Genomic DNA, 21,831 nt, shown 5'->3' with positions numbered 1-21,831 from the left:
TAAAAAGTGGAGTTACATTGGCTTCCCTCCAGTCCACAGGAACTGATCTACAGTCGAGAGAAAATTGTAAAATGATCATCAATGCATCCACGATTTCCAGGGCCACCTCCTTGAGTACTCTGGGATGCAGACCATCAGGCCCTGGGGATTTATCTGCCTTCAGTCCCAACAGTTTACCTAACACCATTTTCTGACTAATGTGGATTCCCTTCAGTTCCTCCCTCCCAGAGATCCTCGGTCCCCTAGTATTTCTGGGAGATTGTTTGTGTTTTCCTTAGTGAAGACAGAACCAAAATACTCGTTTATCTGTGCTGCCATTTCCTTGTTTCCCATTATAAATACACTTGTCTCTGACTGTAAGGGACCGACATTCATCTTCACTAATCTTTTCCATTTTACAGTGCATTCAGAATGTATTCAGACCCCTTCACTTTTTCCATATTTTGTTATGTTACAGCCTTATTTTAAAATGGATTAAATTCTTTTTTTTAAATCATCAATCTACACACAATACCCCAGAACGAAGAAGCGAAAACAGGTGTTCAGAAATGTTTGCAAAGTAATTAAAAAGAAATAACTGAAATATCAAATTTACATAAGTATTCAGACCCGTTGCTATGACACTCAAAATTGAGCTTAGGTTCATCCTGTTTCCATTGATTATCCTTGAGATGTTTCTGCAACTTGATTGGAGTCCACCAGTGATAAATTAAATTGATTGGACATGACTTGGAAAGGATCACATCTTTCTATATAAGATCCCACAGTTGACAGTGCATGTCAGAGCAAAAACCAACCATGAAGATATTGTCCCTAGACAGAATTGTGTTGAGACACAGATCTGTGGAAGGTTATAAAACAATTTCTGCAGCATTGTTGGTCTCGAAGAGCACAGTGGCCTCCGTCATTCTTAAATGGATGAACTTTGGAACCACCAGGACTCTTCATAGAGCTAGCTGGCTGCCAGGCCAAACTGAGCAATTGGGGGAGATGGGCCTTGGTCAGGGAGGTGACCAAGAACCCGATTGTCACTCTGACAGAGCTCCAGGGTTCCTCTGTGAAGATGGGATAACCTTCCAGAAGGACAACTATATCTGCAGCACTCCACCAATTGGGCCTTTAAGGTAGAGTGGCCAGATGGAAGCCACTCCTCAGTAAAAGGCACATGACAGCCCACTTGGAGTTTGCCAAAAGGCACCTAAAGGACTCTCAGACCATGAGAAACAAGATTGTCTGGTCTGATGAAAACAAGGTTGAACTCTTTGGCCTGAATGCCAAGCGTGAGTCACATCTGGAGGAAACCAGGCACCGCTCATCATCTGGCCAATACCATACCTACGGTGAAGCATGGTGGTGGCAGCATCATGCTGTGGTGATTGTAGGTGGGGGGTTTACTTTGTGGTATAAAATACAAAAGGACAGCATCTCTGGAGAACGTGGTCAGGTGAATTTTGGGTCGAGACCCTTCTGATTGAAACGGAGAAGAGTGCTGGAATGAGTATTTTTTTCAAAGATTGGTACAAATGATAAGAACAGGTGTGCCAGGGGAAGAAAGTAACGGGGAGACGAGCCAGGGCTGTTGGAGGGGAGAAATGGGTGTGAATCCTGGTGAGGCATGGGGTCGGGAGGGAAGGGGGTTCGTTTGAGCTTACCAAAAAATGGAGAATTCAACATACTGACAGAAGCAGTGTTCAGAGCTGTATGGTCTATTGCTAAGCTTAGTTCTTATATTCTTAGTCATGCCAGTCAATTAGGAAGTTTAATTATATTTCAGCTAAAGTCAGCCTACACCGCCTCTCTAAAGGAAAGACATTGCACAGAATTAAAGGCGTCCCGAGGCTCAGAATAAAACGAAGGCTCACGCCTGCGCGCGCTGATGAGGCAGCACGAGGACGGCGGTTGCGTGCGCAGCGGTCGGGCGATTCCCCTCTCGGTTCCGGAGCGCGCTCTCAATGGCAGTGGTCACGCCCTCACGACAAAGTCTCACGAAAAAGAAAACACATTAAAAATTCTTCTTCAACTTGTCATCCTCTTCAAAGTGCGAGAACTGCACGCCGGGGTGCATTTTCGCGCCTAGAATCAAATCGATTTCAACTCTAACCGCAGCCCACAGGCGCAGGTTTCGAGAAGACGCGAGGTGCGCATGCGTGGGGGTTAGTTGCGCCTGCGCGTGTGGGGAGCGCAGGCGCAGTCGGAGCTTCCCGGCCGTTGGGCGCGCGCAGGAGCGGGATACGTGCGTTCGGAGCGGCCGCGAGCCAGTGGCTGGTTCCTTCACTCAAAGAGAGAGAGAGAGAGAGAGTGACGCGGTGGAGGTGTAAGGGACTGACGCGGTGTTTACGTCTCGGTGTGAGTGTCCAGTGGCAGCAGAGAGAGCCGGGACTGAGGGAAATAAAACCGGTAAGAGGCAGAGAGCGAGACAAACGGGGCCCGGGCGGGTTGGAGGGAGCGGTGGAGTGCTCCACTGGCTGCGAGGTGGGGTGTGGATGCGTAACAGCAGCTTTCTCCTGGAACCGAACAATGGCGGCTGCGAGTGGAACAAGGCTCCCAGGCAAAGGCTGAAATGTGGGGGGAGAAAGGCTCTCTCTGCTTCTGCGGCAGTCTTCTGTGGTGTTTACATTAAAAAAAACGAGTTTCCACCTCCCAACACCCTTCTTTCCATGGATGAAAAAAAAACCCCGCCAAAAGTCTTAGCCACCAGCCATTTTCTGTCGCGATTTATTTTGGCTTAGCTTGAAATAGTTCTTTGAAATTAGGATGTATGTAGAGAGAAACATTCTCCCACCCCCCCTCTCTTTTTAAAGCCTTAACTGTTAAATAAACAGGCCGTCACTTAACAAATTGTGAGACCATCAGTTTGTTGCCAGTACTCCCGCTGTCATCCACCTACAAAACATTTTTTATTTCACTTCTATGTCTTAAGGTTTAAAAGAAGGATGTACTCTCTGAATTCCAAGGTGCAGAAATACAAATGAATGCACATGTGGAATAAAATTCCTACTACACGACAGAAGGCGACAGTATGTCTAATTGAGACTACAAAATCTTTGGGTTTGGGGAGATGCATGGCGAATGCTTTGCCTATTTAAGAAGTTACACCTGGTGGTCACAATCAAAATAAGGTATAGGCCTTTTACGAATCCAATGAGGAAAATGTCCTCCTACAGATGGGCTGACGAATAAGATCAATAGATTTTTACATATTGGAAAAATCAAGGAAATTGCGTTAGGGCAGGAAATATGGGTTGGAAGAAGATGGTTAACCATGAGTCCGAGGAACTGAATAGCCTACTCATGCTCCAACTACTAATGTGTCATTTTCAAAGGTCTGCAATCAGTAATGAGACACGATGGTGCAAAACATTCGTTTTTTAATGTTGAGGGTGATGCTTATAATAATACAATTAAAAGTTATAAACAGAACTTGATTAGTTCTGACTCTACTCAATTTGTATATGTAAATATTTGAAATTGTTCAATGTATCTCAAGAGTTGTTCAAAGGTTGATTATTTTTATTTTACACGAATTTTGCAAATATATAAGCAATGATTTTGGTGTTAGCGCTAGGTTAGATCAGGTTGCACGGGTGTGAATTTTCTTGCATCCACTACATTAAGGTGAAAGGTGAAACTTACCCAATAACATCAACATCTGACTATCAGGCCTTTCTTTTTGGAATCACATTAAGTGTATTCTGATTTGCTATATTTTTGTCCCAAAGTACTGTCATGTGTCAATGTGCTCGCTCTTTGCTGGACTCTTTTAATGGCCCATTTATTGTAGTAGCTGCAGCTTTTTGTTGGAAACTTGATTAGACACCATTCATATTTTTTTTAATTCAAAGGAGCTCAAGTAAATTGCTTTTTGTCATTTAATTGCAGTTTTCAATTGTAGCTTGCCTGGTCTCACATGCTTAGTTCTCGGAATCTGCTTATTTGATTTTGTTATCGCCAGATCTGGTTAGATCAGAGCAAGTCCCAACCTCCGTCTGACGAATCTGCTCAACCATGTAGACATAATTTCTATATTCCATCCATGTCTCCTCTAACTTATTTGTAGGAAGGAACTACAGATGCTGGTTTAAACCGAAGATAGATTCAGTGTGAAGAAGGGTCTCGACCCAAAACATCACCCATTCCTTCTCTCCAGAGATGCTGCCTGTCCCGCTGAGTTACTCCAGCTTTTTGTGTCTATCCCTCTAACATATTTTCATTGCTACCAACACACATTTTTTCTTTAAGTCAAACTTATAATACCGTAACACTATATTCTGTGCTTTGGTATTTTCCTCTTTGCACTACCTGTTATACTTTTGTATGGCTGGATTGTATTCATGTATACAGCATGCAAACAAACTTTTCTTTGTATCTCGGTGCACATGACAATAATATACCAATACCATGCCGAATTCGTGCTATGTGGCAATATGGTGTCCTCTCCTTCGGGATAATGGAAATTCCTTTCAGTTGTACTTCCTTTGCCACGTTCTTTTGATTTCTCTTGACTTGGAAGCTACTACCCTATTTCCAGCCCTGTTTTCTGTCATTAGTATTGCAGTGTTTCCATTTCATTTATGAACTTTTTCAATTATTTGAGTTAGATTTCCGGCCTTCCCCTCCAACTCCAGTTTTCCAGTATCAGATTGGTATGTTGGTGGGTATATATTACACTCCTTGTATTCAGATTTGGACACTAAAGTGCCTGTTCCTCCTGCAAGGATCTATCCTTGGCATCTAACATGCATAGAAGTAACTTGTCCATATATGGAACCAGTTTCCACCTGAAAAGGAATTATATCAGTTGAATTACACCTATTGATTTCTTCACAGTCCATGGCTAGTGTTAGAACTTCTGTCCGATATATTTATTGTAATTCACATTTCCTCAAGATGAGCATTGGGTTCAGGGAAACCCAAATGAGCTTTAACTTTTTCCCCCCCATAAATTTGAACTAGATTCTTTGCAGCCTCTTCCTCATTTCAAAGCTGGTTGTCCAGTCCCGTGCTTGTGTCCACTCCCAAAGGTACCTGTCTCTGTTGCTAATTATCTCTTTGAAATATATTTAATTATTTTGGGGCTTGGCAAGAAATGTAGAGTTGAAGCTTCCCTTGGCCGGGGTGTCTAGAATTTGGGGTTGCACTCAAAATGAGAGGTCAAAGGAGAAGAAATGTATTTGTCCAGAGGGTGGTGAATATTTGGAATTCTTTGTCCAGGAACACTGGAGACTCAGATGCTGAAGATATTAAAGTCAACAATTGATAGACTTTTAGATATTAAGCAAATCGAATCAAAGCTAGTGCATGAAAGTGGTGCTGTGGAAAAAATAAATGATGATCTTATTGAATAGTGGAGCAGGCATGTGGGATTGAATGGCCTGCTATTGCTTATAAACTCACTTTCCTTGTCACTTCCAGAACCAACATATAACAAATCTTGCACCTATTATTTTGTCCGTCTTCTCCAGTACTCCTGCCCTCATCGAACTAATGTACTCCTTAAATTGAAAAAAATGTGGTCCTTTGTGTTGAAATTTGTTAATTGCCTTGTACAGTGACACAGCAGCCTCTGCTCTCTTGTCACTCCAGCAGTTTGCTCAGCATTCACCATGCATTAAGATCTTTTGTTAGATCATCCCTCCTTATATCCTTTGTCTTACTTTTCATGTTTCTTTCTACCTATATGAACCTGATGTTGGGGTGTTTTTTTTGGGAGAGGGACCATGAAAAATCAATACTTTTGATCATTCCCAATTGCAACTACAAACCTACTGACTCCCATAGCTCTCTAGTCTACACTTCTTCCCACCCTGCTTCCTGCAAAGACTCTATCCTCTACTCCCAATTCCTCTGTCTACGCCGCATCTGCGCCCAGGATGAGGTTTTCCATACCAGGGCATCGGAAATGTCCTCATTCTTTAGGAAACGGGGGTTCCCTCTTCCATTATAGATGAGGCTCTCACCGGGGACTCCTTGATATCCCGCAGCTCTTTTCTTGCTCCCCTCCCCCATTCGTAACAAGGACAGAGTCCCCCTTGACCCCACCTTCCACCCCATCAGCCGTCGCAAACAGCATAATTCTCAAACATTTTTGCCACCTCCAACATGATCCCACTACTGGTCACATCTTCCCATCTCCACCCCTTTCTGCTTTTCACAGAGACCGTTCCCTCCGAAACTACCTGGTCAACTCTTCCCTTCCCACTCAAACCACCCCTCTCCCCTTGATTCCATCCAAGGACCCAAACAGTCTTTCCAGGTGAGGCAGAGGTTCCCTTGCACCTCCTCTGACCTCATCTACTGTATCCGCTATTCCAGGTGTCAACTTCTCTACATCCACCAGACCAAGCGCAGGCTCGGCGATCGTTTCGCTGAACACCTCCGCTCAGTCCGTCTTAACTTACTTGATCTCCCGGTTGCTCAGCACTTCAAAACCCCCTCCCCTTCCCATTCTCAATCTGACCTTTCTGTCCTGGGCCTCCTCCATTGTCAGAGTGAGATAGCGCAAATTGGAGGAACAGCACCTCGTATTTTGCTTGGGTAGTTGACACCCCAGCGGTATGAAAATTGACTTCTCTATCTTCAAATAGCCCTTGCTTTCCCTCTATCTCCTTCCCCATCACAGTTCTCCCACCAATCTTATTGCCTCCAACTACATTCTATCTTTGTCCCGCCCACTCCCCTGACATCAGCCGGAAGAAGGATCTCAACCCGAAACATCACCCATTGCTTCTCTCCAGAGATGCTGCCTGAACCGCTGAGTTACTCCAGCATTTTGTGTCTACCTTGCATTTAACCTAGCTTTACTTCCCTACCTAAACTCCTGTTTTTCTGTCCCATTTTCCTCCTCTAAGATATGTAACCTATCTCTTCAACCAAATTTATTTGTTCTAAATTTCTTTAAATGGCTATCAGCTGTGGGGCATTTTGGCATGTTAATGCTATATAAATACTTGTTGGGGTTATAGTTTACAGACAGTGAGGTATTTTAGTTGAAGCCTATTCATTATTGTAGTACAAGAATAGCACCAGCCATTATTTGAACTGGGACAACTTATAAACATCAATGTGATAATGAATAAAGAATCTGTTACTTTGAAGTTGGGATAAGTATTGGTCTGGACAGGTTTTCTGCTTTTCCTTTTCAATGTGGAATCATTGGTTTGGTGATTTTATCTCATGTACAAATCACATTTGAAAAGTCAACAAAGCAAAATCTGAAACTTGTGCCCTTACCTGTAGTCAACACACATTGACCAGATAAGTAAGTACAGTGAGTCCTGGCTTTCTTCTTCTTGCGTTTGAGGCAGCAGAAATTATGTAACGCCCTCCAGGCGCTGTAGCCAGCGCAATGTGCTGTTGTCATGGGCCGTGAGGTCTACCCCACCACCAGGGGGACGGAAGACAGTGCAGTTGAAAATGACGTGCTGCGCTGTTTGCTGGTCTGCTCCACACACGCAGGCTGCTGATGGACGCAACCCCCAACGATACATGTTGGCATTGAACCGGCCGACCCCTGTGTGTAGCCGGTTCAGGGCGACCCACTCTTTGCGGGGCATGTCCGAGCCGGGTGGGGCTGTGGTGTTCGGTGTGACGGTGAATTGAGGAGGTCGCGATGTCTGTTCCCAGCTGGCTCTCCATGCTCCTAGTATGTTGAAACCGGAGCCACGGAGCCGTCGCTGCATGACGGGAGAAAGGGTGACGAGATGACGGGCGTTGAGATCCCAGTTGCTATGAATCCTGGGCGAGGTGGTGCAAAGGATGTTTGGCGTCTGATGGGGCCTTGCACACCAGCCTATGAGTCAAGAACTCTCTGCGAAACCTGGCGGGTGCGATGCCTGTGAGCACCGGCAGGAGATCCGTCGGAGTAGGGCGTAGGCAGCCAGTGATGATCCGCATGGTGTCGTTGAGGGTGGCATCTAGCTTGCTGGTATGAGCGCAGTGGCACCATGCTGGGGTGCGTACTCAGCGGCGCTGTGCACGAGTGCAAGAGCACTGATTCGAAGAGTAGATGTCCTGGCGCCCCATGATGATCCGGCCAAGCATCGCAAGAGGTTGTTCCGTGCCGAGACTTTAGCACTGACTTTGAGGCAGTGGAAGAAAGTATGGAGAGAAACAATTTTGCATTAGTTGTAAAGAGGGCAGTCTTGACAGCATGGAAGGTGGAATCTGGGGCAGTGGGGATGGAGGAGCCAATTGATTGTCAGGGATCTTGGAAGGTGTGGAGAAAAACCAACATTTTATTAAATGTGGCCTCTACCCGTGTTTCAACCTGAAGTTCGGTATAGAATTTGTACGTTACTGTTTATAGTCTTTCAAAAAAATACTATGGCATCATTATACTGGAAGAAATCTCATGAAAGGGGAGATGTGGCCTTGGTTAAATGTTTCTTCTGAAAGAACACAACTTTGACAATACCACAGTAGACACAAAATGCTGGAGTAACTCAGCGGAACAGGCAGCATCTCTGGAGAGAGATTCAGTTGTCCATTATGCAACCTGAGTTTTGTCTTGTGCAGTTATGTTTGAGTGTACAGAAGGAATCATAACTTATCACAAAGTCAGAGTTGTAGGGTTCAGGAAGGAATGAAACATAGGGGTGTTCTCAGGATACTCTACAATTTGAAATACATTGCATAATATTTTTGTCCGCATGATTGCTGAGATGCAATGGGGCATTGCAAGCAATGAGTGAGGCAGATGTCAGATTTTTAGGCAGTCATTCTGATTGTGGACTCCATCAGTTTATGACATGATTAGGGCTGAGATGTTTTATTTTTTGAGTTAAGCTTCCCTGTGTGCACTTATGTGTGGATTCACTCAGGGCTGGCAGTTTCAATTTAACATTAAACAATTAAAAATATGCATGAACTGCACATGATAAATCGAAGTGTGGTCATTTAAAGTGGATGAGGAAAGAATTTATCATTGGTATTGTGTTATTCTTACGCAAACTCCTGGCCATACACGTACAGGTATGTAGGTTAATTGGCTGGGTAAATGTAAAAATTGTCCCTACTGTGTGTAGGATAGTGTTAATGTATGGGGATCGCTGGGCGGCACGGACTTGGAGGGCCGAAAAGGTCTGTTTCCGGCTGTATATATATGATATGATATGATATGAAAATATCATCACATGCTGAGATGACGTTCAAGGGCATTTCATAGTAATCTGAAACATTAATCTAACCTTTATACATCATTGAAAAGGCAAAGGCAATGTTGCAATCCTATGTTTAGTTTAACTAAAGTAAAATTAATAGTCATTCAGTGCAGAAATAGGCCCTTCCATTCATTGAATCCCAGTGAATCATAAAACATCTGTTTATACTGCACCAACTCTATTTTTCCATCAACATTCTTTTTTCCTGATATTATCACTACTTAATTATCTAGGGGCAATTTACAGTGGTCAATTAACCCACACAATTACTGTATCTAAAAGGCATGGTGAAAAGTGTGTGTGATACTCGGAATTGGGGGCCTTCAGTTATGAAAAGACTATGGGCTAATTAGCATGTCTTCGTACACGACAGGTTGCATGTTACTAACTTGATTTTAGTTTTTTTGAGAAGGTAACAAAGAAGATTGTGAAGGCAGGTATGTTTGTGATGTATATATAAATGACCTGGACATAAATGTAGATGGATTGGTAAGTGAGTTTGCTGATGCCGCCAAAATTGGAGCAGTTGCAGACAGTGAGAAATGCTGTCGGAAGATACCGCAGGATATAGGTCAGCTGTAGAAATAGGCAGACAAATGTCAAATGGGGTTTAACTCAAACAAGTGTGAGGTGTTGCACTTTGGGTGATTGAATGTGAGGAGAGAGTACAGTACATAGTTCAGACCTCACTGAAGGTGACAGCACAGTTAGATAGGGTGGTAAAGAAGGCAAATGGTATGCTTGCCTTAATTGCAAGAGGTATTGATATAAGAGTCAGGAAGTACTATAGGTTTTGGTTATGCTGCATTTGGAGTATTATGTGCAATTCTGGTCGCCCCATTTCAGGAAAGACGTGGAGGTTTTGGTGAGCATACAGAGGAGGTTTACCAGAATGTTGCCTGGGTTAAAAGGTTGCGGATCCAGGAAGAGGTTGGATAGACTTGGATTGTTTTCTCTGGTCGAGGGGAGACGATGGAAGTGTATAAAATTTATGAGATCAGGCAGCATCTCAGGAGAGAAGGAATGGGTGACGTTTCGGGTCGAGACCCTTCAGTCTGAAGAAGGGTCTCGACCCGAAACGTCACCCATTCATTCCTTCTCTCCGGAGATGCTGCCTGACCTGCTGAGTTACTCCAGCATTTTGTGAAATAAATACCTTCGATTTGTACCAGCATCTGTAGTTATTTTCTTACAAATTATGAGATCAGATAGGCTAGATAATCAGAAACTTTTTCCCACGCTGGGAAGTTCAACACCAGAGAGCATAGCTATAAGGGGAGGGGGAGGTTTAATGGAGATGTGCGGCGCAAGTATTCTTTTTACAGAATAATTGGAGCCTGCAATGCATTATCAGGGATGGTGGCGGAGGCAGATATGGTAGAGGTTAAGAAGCTTTTAGATAGGCACGATGAAGTGCAGAGAATGGAGGGATATGGATCATGTACAAGCAGATGAGTTTAACGTGGCAGCATGTTTGGCACAAGCATTGTGGGCCGATGGGTCGATTCCCATGCTGTACTGTTCAAAGAAAGTTGTGACCAGAGTTTTTTAAATTAAAGGAAGATTGAAACAGAATTCATTAAAAATATACTGAAAGGACGGCATAAAGTAAATACAAGTCAGTCAGTTAACTAATAGGCAATGAATTAGTTCTGAGACCTTCGGCAACAAATTGCAATTCTACTCAAAATCCTAAAGTTGTGCTCAGATAATAACTTTTACGCATGAACAGTTGGATGTTCTTGTTGGTCCCTACAAAATAGCCAGAGAAATGTTTTCTATGGGCTTCGTATGATGGTCGATATAACGTTTTTTTTAAACATCTTTCCTGAATTGCAACTAACAAGTCATGGATATCTAATGCCTCACGTGGCATCTATCTTGAAGTCTCAGGTCGATTATAAGGTTACATTATGAATGTGAAATTTTGCTTAACATATCTCTAGAAGGAGCATGTAGGACATTGAAAACAGATTTTTAATGTTAGACGGAGATACGGAGGAAGAGGATGTGAAGTAGAGTTGATAACTCAAAAGTGTATTCTCTTGTTATTGAAACCCATTATTCCTTCAGCCTTATCTCACCAGATGTTATTAAAGTCTGCTGTGTTTAATGACGTGCAGCTGCCCATTTTTTCCATTGCCATCTGTCCAGTACCAGATAGATAATGTTGATTAGGTTATCATCCTACCTTTTAATGGTCGACCTGCTGTTTCAGGACAATTGATCCTATTTGCCAAATATGCAACAGATTAAGCTTTCTGTGGGTAATTCATCGGTCAGTGAAAGGCATTTGTTTGCAGGTAGTTACACTGGCCCAAAGTTTAGGGTTCATGTTTCACAAATGAAAGGTGTTCACCGGTTTGTACTGAATCTCCAGTTTATTTTTACCCGAGAAGGATAAATGGTCCACCAGTTTTCAAAGATAATGTCCTGCTTGACTGATTTGTACACTTGAATGGTACCATTCCACCGGCATTTGTTTAAGTGGCCCGTTTAAGTTTTTAATGGATGTCCAGCGGCTCCTCTCTGAAGCCAAAATGTCCAAAGAGCCAATATGAATAGATTTTGAACAGTTGATTGTAAGAGAAAAGGACCACAGACCCGCTGGATTGCTTTCTATTTTGCTGGTAATTGCTTGATGTAATAATAACAAGATTCTTTCAGCCTGTTAGTTAATGCAAACAGTGAACAGAACCCTCCATTAATGCTTTTGCGACCTACAGGTGCAAAGTTCTCTGCTTTTCCCAAGAATGCTAAGATTGGTCATCCAAGCTCACAGTATTTTTTGGAATAAATGATCTGAGTGGCATTGTATATTAAAAGACTTGTTTATTGCCAGGCATTCATCAGTTTGATCAGATCATTTATTTTTAAGGAAAGGATATATTGCACAAAGCAAATGAAATAATTGTGTTTTTTTAATTATTTCTTTCGTATCCAAGCTTGTATGCTCCCAGAGTGTCAAAGTTTAACCAGCCTTCTTTTTAAAGCAAAATGGCTAGGATATGAATAGCAAGTTCCCATAAATAGCCATAAAATTTTGAGATCAGCTATTTATTTGGTCACAGTGATTGTTCTAAATGTAAATTGTCATGAAAACGCTTTGCATATTCTAATCGGGCTGCATTTCAATGGGTGGCTTGCCGGATGAGAGACCAGGAGGATGTAAGTTTTGTAGAAAGTACCTACATTTTGTTCTTATCTCCACATTCTTAGTATTTTACTTCAAAAACAGAAGATTCTTCAATATATTTTCTTTATTGTCTTATAAATTTCACCCTTTCTCGTATGGTGTGCAAACCATCACGGCATTACTGTTTTTTCAGAACTCTACTTGAGATCCTGATGTTAGAACCGGGAAGGTATGTTTGTAGACCTTTTGTGAGATGACCCTGCACTTGTGCTTATGTCATGCCCATCCTATGTAGCAAGAGCTACAATGGGGTGTGAAGTTCCCCAGCAGCATATTTCTCATTCTCCAAACCATCATCCACCATCTGTTGGATTCAAGCAGGCTCCAGCCAACTTGACACTCATCTGGGAGTGAATCTGGCATGTTCCTAACACATATGCCTTTCTTGTATAGTAGTAGTGTATTTCAGTTGAGCAAGGCGATGAGATTTTTAAACATCTAAATGTTTAAACATTTTCTTTATAAATGGAGTGGAATAAACCAAAGTTTCTTTTTGCAAAGCATTATAGGTCTTGGAGTGTACGTTTGGTATTTTGGGGGATTTCTCTTCAATATCAGAGTTTGGGTTCACTGTAATTTCCTAAATCCTTGTGGTGAAGCATTCTTCGTAAGTTCACACTAAAGTTTGTATTGTGTTGTATTGTGCATCAAGTTTTGTATTGCTTAACTGACTCTTGAGTTTTAATTATATCCCTTGCAGTTTGATTGTGGTAGTCTGACATCAATTATTGAGTAATGCAATGCATGAGTATAGTAACAAGATGAATAATTCCTCTGTTCTACCTTGTCAGATTTCTTGAGTGTTTACAGATGATGGGCTTCTGGTGGATATGTTAAAGGCAAAATCTGTGGAATTCTTTGCCACAGAAGGCTGTGGAGGCCAAGTCAATGGATATTTTTAAGGCAGAGATAGATAGATTCTTGATTAGTATGGATGTCAGGGGTTATGAAGAGAAGGAAGGAGAATGGGGTTGGGAGGGGGAAATAGATCAGCCATGATTGATTGGCGGAGTAGACTTGATGGGCCAAATGGCCTAATTCTGCTCTATCACTTATGACCTTAAAATGTCGATATAATTATTGAAATTATTTTCAGATGCTTGATATCAACTATGTAGACATGTGTGTTGAGGTCAAGCATAATATCTCCATAATTAAGTCTGACAAAATAACTCCTTTCATGCTTTCTTCAATAGACCCAAAGTGCTGGAGTAACTCAGCGGGACAGACAGAATCTCTGGAGAGAAGGAATGGGTGACGTTTCGGATCGAGATCCTTCTTCAGACTGCAGATTGAAGAAGGGTCTCGACCCAAAACGTCACCCCATTCCTTCCCTCCAGAGATGCTGCCTGTTCCGCTGAGCTATTCCAGCATTTTGTGTCTATCTTCGGTGTAGACCAGCATCTGCCGTTCCTTCCCACACCTTACACATGCTTTCTTCAATAGCGAACAGTTGGCAAGCCCTTTTATTTTTGTCGCTTCTGTGGCTAAGTAAGAATTATGTAAAGCAAACTTGGTACATCGTGCTTCCTTTAATATTGACCATAGTTAGCAAGCACTGATGTCATTGTAGCTTCTGTGACATAGTGGAAATGATACATAGGAAACTTGTTGAAATATGTATTTAACATATTTCTTAAAACAAAATGCAGAACCATTTTTGCAGATTTGATGCTATTGTACTGCGTCTGGAAATTAATATTTTATGACAATTGCCTTGTATCTACCAATAAATTGCTTGTATTTCTGGTATCATGAGCAATAGTCAGCATTTAGCACTAATACCTTTATACATTAGCATGCCAAAGAAGAATCTGGCTTATGTAGGTAAAAATTTAAATTTTACAGATAAAATAATGCTAGCCCTAGATGTATGATAGAAACTGGCATTTGGCCACATGCCCATTTCATTATGTCCATACAATGCACTCCTATCTTTCCTCGGGTAGATCTATCTCACCCTGTGTCTTTCTCCCAATATGTTTGTCCAACTTCCCCAAAAATGCATCTACAGTAATGACTTCGCTCTCTGGGGAAGCAAGTTCCACATTTTCAACACGGAAATAAACTCCCTAACTGAATTGAAAGAGTAGAGGGGAGATGACCGGTATAGAGTTGAGTGAAAAGGTTGGGGCAAGACCTGGTATGCGATAGGTGGATTCAGGTTTGTTAACCCCTCCTCACCTATTTCTTGCTAGGTCTTCCAGTTTGGATGAGTCTTAACCTGAAATGTTGATCGTTGCTTTCCTCTGCAAATGCTGCCTGACCTGCTAAGTTCATCCAGATTCCAGCTTCTGCAATCTCTCGTCTGCTTAACTGGATTTTTTGGGTATTACCTCGTACAGCCTCCTTTTTACATTTGTCTTCACGGTAGAAATATTCACTCTGCACTTCTCTATCACAACCTTTCAAAGACTTGTTGCATTACTGTCTGGCCTCCTATGTTTTTTCATGTTTTTGTAATTGTTTAATTTCATATTAATGGAAGTGCTTGTATAAATCTTCTACATTTTTTAAAATTATATGAGCACCAGTAGTGTCTGCTGTACTCTGGTGAAAAGTTGAATCAAACTTCCCTTTACACTTCTGCCCCTTTAAAAATAAACTTTAGTGCCTATTTTGTTTCTTTTAGTGGCCTTGCTAATTGTGACACCACTGTTAGTAATTGATGTATTTGTAAGCCATGGTCTTTGTTCCTCCACCACCGCTAGACTTCCAGCTTGCAAATAATAATGTGACTTCCCGATCTTCATGTGAAAACGTAAACTGTAAAATGGTACAAGAGCATCAAAGATATGCATTAATATAGATTAGCAAAGGTTGGATAGTGAAATTAGGGTGTCTTCAATTGGGAATTAAAAACAAATTTTGTGAAACAGATGGCATAGCTATCAATCATGTTCCGTATGATCCCCTTTCATCCTTCTAAATTCCAGTGAATACAAGCCCAGTCGACCTATTCTTTCATCATATTTCAGTCCTGCCATCCCGGGAATTAACCTGGTGAACCTATGCTTCACTCCCTCAATAGCAATGATGTCCTTCCTCAAATTTACAATAATCCAGGTGCAGTCTCACCAGGGCCCTGTACAACTGCAATAGGACCTCTTTGCTCCTAAACTCAAATCCTCAAATGAAGGCTAACATGCCATTAGCTTTTTTTCACTGCCTGCTGTACCTGCATGCTTACTTTCTGTGACTGAGATACAAGCATACCCAGGTCTTGTTGCACCTCTCCTTTTCCTAATCTGACACTATTTAGATAATTCCTTCTCTCCAACCCATTCCTTCACTCCAGAGATTCTGCCTGACCCGCTGAGTTACTCCGGCATTTTGTGTCTACCATTCAGATAATAATCTGCCTTCCTGTTCTTGCCACCGAAGTGGATAACCTCACCTTTATCCACATTATACTGCATCTGCCCACTCGCCCAACCTATCCAAGTCACCCTGCAGCTTCATAGCATGCTCATCGTAGCTCACACTGCCACCCAGCTTTGTGCCATCCGCAAACTTGGAGATGTTACATTTAATAGCATCTAAATCGTTAAAATATATCATAAATAACGGGTTCCAGCACCAAGCCTTGGGGCACCCCACTAGTCACTGTCTGCCATTCTGAAAAGGACCCGTTAATTCCTACTCTTTGCTTCCTGTCTGCCAACCAGTTCTCTATCCATGTCAATACCCTACCCCAATACCAGTTGCTCTAATTTTGCATACTAATCTCTTGTGTGGGACCTTGTCAAAGGCATTTTGAAAGTTCAGATACACCACATCCACTGGCTCTCCCCTATCCATTCTACTTGTTACAGCCTCAAAAAATTCCAGAAAGTTAGTCAAGCATGATTTCCCCTTCATAAATCCATGCTGACTTTGATCGATCCTGTCACCGCTTTCCAAATGCGCTGCTATAACATCTTTAACAATCTTCCCCACTACCGATGTAAGGCTAACTGGTCAAAATTTTCCAGTTTTCTCTTTTCCTCTTTTCTTAAAAAGTGGTGTTACATTGGTTACCCACCAGTCCACAAGAACTGATACACAGTTGAGAGAACATTGGAAAATGATCACCAATACATCCACAATTTCTAGGGCCACCTTCTATGTACTATGGAATGCAGACCATCAGGCTGTGGGGATTTATCTGCCTTCAGTCCCTTCAGTTTACCAAACACGATTTCCTGACTAATGTGGATTCCCTTCAGTTCCTCCTTCCCACTAGATCCTTGGTCGCCTAGTATTTTTGGGAGATTGTTTGTGTCTCCCTTAGTGAACACAGAACCAAAGTACTCGTTTAACTGTTCTGCCATTTTCTATTTCCCATTATAAATTCACCTGTCTCTAATTGTAAGAGGTCTACATTTGTCTTCACTAATCTTTTCCTTTTTACCTATCTAAAGAAGCTTTTACAGTCAGTTTTTACATTCCCCGCAAGCTTAATTTCATGCTCTTCCCCCCCCCCCCCTAATTAACCCCTTTGTCCTCCTGTTCTAAATTTCTCCCATTCCTCTGGTTTGCTGCTTCCTCTGGCCAATTTATATGCCTCTTCCTTGGCTTTAACACCATCCTTGAATTCCCTCGTTAGCCACGATTGAGCCACCTTCCTCGTTTTATTTTTTCGCCAGACAGGGATGAACAATTTTTGGGGTTCACCCATGCAGTCTTTAAATCTTTGCCAATGTATCTCCACCTTCAACCCATTAAGTATAATTTGCTAATTCCTTGCTAATTCTTGTCTCATACCTTCAAAGTCTCCTTTCTTTATCCTAACGCAGAATTCCACCACATTATGGCCACTACCATTATAATGGAGACCGTTCCCTCCGCAACTCCCTGGTTAACTCATCCCTTCCCACGCAAACCATCTCCTCCCCAGGTACCTTCCCCTGCAACCGCAGAAGATGCAACATCTGTCACTATACCTCCTCCCTCGACTCTTTTTCGGGGACCCCGACAGTCCTTTCAGGTTAGGCAGAGGTTCACTTGCTCCTCCTCCAACCTCATCTACTGTATCTGTTGTTCAAGGTGTGGACTCTTATACATCGGCAAGACCAAACGCAGACTGGGCAATTGTTTTGTGGAACACCTTTGCTCAGCCCGCCTGAACCAACCTGATCTCCTGGTTGCTGGACACTTTAATTCTCTTTCCCATTCCTACACAGACTTTTCTGTCCTCGGTCTCCTCCATTGTCAGAGTGAGGCTAAATGCAAATTGGAGGAACAGCATCTCATATTTCACTTGGGCAGCTTGCATCCCAGTGGTTAGAATATTGTTTCTCTCACTTCAGATAGCCCTGGCATTCCCTCTTTCTCCCTCCTCCACCAAAGTCGCACTAGCTTCTCATTTTCACCCTACGAACAGCTTACCTGCCTGTTTCCTTTATCGTCGTTACTTTTTGCATATCTTTCATTCGTTTTTCTTTATCTCTCCACATCACCGTCTATATCTCTCGTTTCCCTTATCCCTAACCTGTCTGAAGAAGGGCCTCGACCCGAAACGTCACCCATTCCTTCTCTCCATAGATGCTGTTGTCCTGCTGTTACTCCAGCTTTTTATGTCTGTCTTTGGTTTAAACCAGTATCTGCAGTTCCTTCTTACACATATTATGGTCACTGTTGCCCAAGGGGCTTTGCACAACAAGATCGTGAACTAATCCTTCCTCATTACCCAATACCCATTCTTGGATGGCCTGCCCTCTAGTCAGGCATTCTACATATTGGTTTAAAAAACCATCCCGTATACATTCCAGGAAATCGTCCTCCTCGGCGCGGTTACCAATTTGGTTGGCCCAATCTATATAGATTAAAGTCACCCTTGATAACTGCTGTACCTTTGCTACACGCATCCCTAATTTCCTGCATGATGCTATCCCCAACTTCCCTACTGCTGTTTGGTGGTCTGTGTACAACTCCAACAAGCGTTTTCTGCCCTTGGCTATTTCACAGTTCTACCTATACCGATTCTACAACGTCTCCTTGCTATTGCATTAATCTCCTCTTTAACCAGCAATGCAACCCCACCTCCTTTTCCTTTGTCTATCCTTCCTGAATATTGAATACATGTTTAGCTCCCAGCCTTGGTCACCCTGGAGCCATGTCTCTGTATTTCCAACTTTATACCACTGGCGTGGTGAATTTTTGCGGTGCTGGCTCGAAAGGCCAAATGGCCTCCTCCTGCATCTATTTTCTATATCATATCCCTTAACTATGAACTATGCATTCAATTCATCCACCTTATTATGAATGCTTCTCGCATTAAGGCACAAAGCTTTCAGGTTTATTTTTATTATCTCCCTTCTACCTTTTGCTTCTGCCCTCATTTTATGGCCCTCTGTCTTGCATTGGTTCCCATCCCCCTGCCCTGTTAGTTTAAACGTGACCTTTCCTACCTGCAATACATTCAGATCCTTTATCTCCCTGTTCCTAGCCTCACTAGCATGAGGTGCTGGAAGCAACCCAGAGATAACCACCCTAGTAGTTCTGCTTTTCAGCCTCCTACGTAGTTCTCTATACTCAAGTTGCAGAATCTCCTTCAACTTCTTACCCATGTCATTTGTGCCGACATGTACAACTACTTCCAGCTGTTCACCTTCCCTCAAGGATATTCTGAAGTCTGTCTGGGACTTTTTGGACCCTCGCACCATGGAGGCAACATACCATCCTCGAGTCTCGCCTGTCGCCACATAATCTCCTGTCCGCATCTCTGACAACGGAGTCATCTACCACTATGGCTCTGCCTGACGTCGGTCGAGCCTCAGCGCCAGGATTCGAGTCACAGACCTGTCCTCTGCTTGGACTGGAAACATCGTATGCCCTGACAGCTCGCAAGAGGGTGTTCCTATTTTCAAGAGGTACTTCCACCAGGGTCTCCTGCATTCGTTCATCCCCTTCATTTGCGCCGCACCTCCTGTACTCTTGGAGTGACGACCTGACTGTAGGTTCTGTCCAGGAAGCTTTTGTCTTCCCGGATGCACAGCAGTTCTCTAACTCGGTCCTTGAGGAGTTGCATCTGGACACAGTTCCCACAGGTGTAATGGTCAGTGACACCAGCAATGCCCCTGACTTCTCGCATCATGCAACAAACACACTGCAATAACATTCCTGCCATCACTGCAATAAGTTTAAATATTTAAATTAAACTAAACGCACTCACAACCAAATAAATGTAGCCTCTTCACCGAAGATTCGAGCCAAAGACTTTGGCACTTTACCGCTCCAAGGCTGTCTCTTGGCACTCTTTTTATAGCTCCAGAACTTTAGTCACCTAGGTGAAAGCTTTCCTTCAGCCAATCCACTCCCTCGCTGGTCTGGCTGCTGCTCCTCTGCGACCTTCATGGTAATTGACCCAGGCTCAGACTGAAAGGTTGCTTACCTATTGGCAATAGTGTGCAGTGATAAAACTGACAGTCACAAGCAGTTAGGCTGATAGCGGGAGAAGCCCAAACTGTTTTTGGGCAACAGTGATCCACACCTTCGAGATTGTATTCATTTACAACATCATTGTGGGAAACTCCAGATAAACTCACAAGGCATTCCAAAATTATGCCCAATAGTAAAAGTAATGGCATTCCTTTGATTGCAAGTGGATCTTGCTTATTTAAACTAATCCTATTTCATTCATATTCAGATCAACTCCTCCAGATTTTGCTGTTTACCTACCTACACACCAGGGAGTAATTTATAATGGGCAATTAACCCTGCCGATTTATGTCTTTGGGAGGTTGGAGCAGATGCGAGCACCCGGTCAATGGGAGTATGTGCAAATTCTACCTGGATAGCATTAGCTGTCAGGATTAAGCCTGATGCTCAGAGTTATGAGACAGTAGATCTTTCGCACCACAAGCTGTTTTCAAATTCTTTGGTTTATAAGCAGAATTGATTCAATGCATAAAAATGAAGGTGTACAAAACATTTTGTGAAATGATTACCACTTCAACTAACTCTGGCAGTATCTTTGAGTTTAATGGTTTCTCTTGCTGCAATTAAACTTTCAGCAGTACTTGAACTAAGGTACTTGTCACTTTAGTCTTAAGTATGTTTACTTATTATACAGCAGAATCTCTATTATGAACCTTGAAAATGCCAATAAACGTGCAATAAATACTACTGTATAGTGTGCTACTCAAATCAACGGTAATATTTAAGTTCACACAGAATGAGTGGAAAAGGATGTATCAACCTCTGTGATTGCAACCGTTGCAATCTGAAGTATTTTTGAAGTGTAAATGCCATTTTAAATTTGCAGCATGTGCTAGACAGTTCTCACTCAGCCATCTCCCACAAACAACAGAGCTTGATGGGGTTTTTTCATTGACATTATTTGAAGGATAAGTATTGCCCGGGATTTTTGGAAATGCTCCTCAGTCTTCAGTAAGTCTGGGGATTTACAGACGTAAATCTACAGGCATGTACAGCTTTTTTATGCAATGAATCAATAACCTGAGAGAGATAAAAGAAGCTCTAAAGGTGCTGCAGTGATACTTAATTACAATCTATTTGTCTATATTTAATTACAATTTTAGAAGCCACATTTCAAAAGCTCAAGCCTACCACCAACAGCTTCAGCATTTCCAGACATACATTTCTATTATGTGCTGCAGTTGCAACTTGGCTCAAGAAAATTATTTTCACCTCCTGCAGGTTCACAGCCCCTCATTTGCAGCTCCCTTTGTGGATCTGTGCCAAAGCTGCTATTGCTGTCCTAGTGAAAAATTCTCAAGGATCTCATTGTTCCTGCTGGAAGGTTCCTGTGTGTGGATGTTGATGAGAGCAGGGTTGGTTTGTGATTCTGTGACCAGAAAGTGCTGATGTATTTTTCTGCTTTATGCTTAATTAACTAATTTCAGTCTTAATTCCTCTCGAATTAATGAGAAATAAATGCAATATGAAAGTGGGAAATAAAGTCTTGGCAGAACGAGAGTATCACCAATCTTCTTTGAAAACTTGGTTGCAAAGTTTTCAGTTCAAAGACCAATGGGGTGAGTTGCCAATAGTATTTTTGGTCATTATCATCATGAGAACAATCAGCGTTCGGGAACAGAATTTGTTTCCTATTTGAACTCTTATTAAAAATCCACATTTGTGGTTCATTAAAATCAGAAAATGCTGGAAATGTGCAGCAGGCCAATCATCATATGTAGAGAGATAAGTGTAGATCAGTGCATGTTCCTTTAACATAATGACCTCACCACTACTAACCACTCCCCATTGTCTCTTGTATAATTGTAGCTTCCCCACCTCCAGCTCGCTCTCTAGTTCCAGTGATGACCACGGACAGCTAGGGCATAACTTGTGTAGTGAAATTAATAAACAATATCCAGTAAAAGACTCTGTGTGCAAAGGACGTCTCTTTACATGGTGTCAGAGCGGTAGACTTGCGTCTCCTGTTTATCGGGTTTTTATTTTTAGCATTTGTTCGTCCCAGTTGTGTCCCATCCTTCCACTTTGCCATGGCTCCCTCGTGTCGTCGTCCGG

The 21,831-nt window shown here is 42.5% G+C and overlaps 1 protein-coding gene across 1 annotated transcript in view; it reads left to right on the top strand.

Moving 5' to 3' along the window:
* Positions 1-2,220: 2,220 nt before the first annotated feature.
* Positions 2,221-21,831, top strand: part of creb1b (cAMP responsive element binding protein 1b) — a 76,919-nt gene continuing 57,308 nt past the window's right edge. The window contains exon 1 of the mRNA XM_078403664.1: positions 2,221-2,397. The gene's annotated coding sequence lies outside the window, so the exon portion shown is untranslated. The remainder of the gene's footprint in view (positions 2,398-21,831) is intronic.

The sequence above is a fragment of the Rhinoraja longicauda genome, chromosome 8 (genome assembly GCF_053455715.1).
Source record: "Rhinoraja longicauda isolate Sanriku21f chromosome 8, sRhiLon1.1, whole genome shotgun sequence".
In the NCBI taxonomy this organism is placed as follows: domain Eukaryota; kingdom Metazoa; phylum Chordata; class Chondrichthyes; order Rajiformes; family Arhynchobatidae; genus Rhinoraja; species Rhinoraja longicauda.
This window is presented reverse-complemented; position numbering and strand designations above follow the sequence as displayed.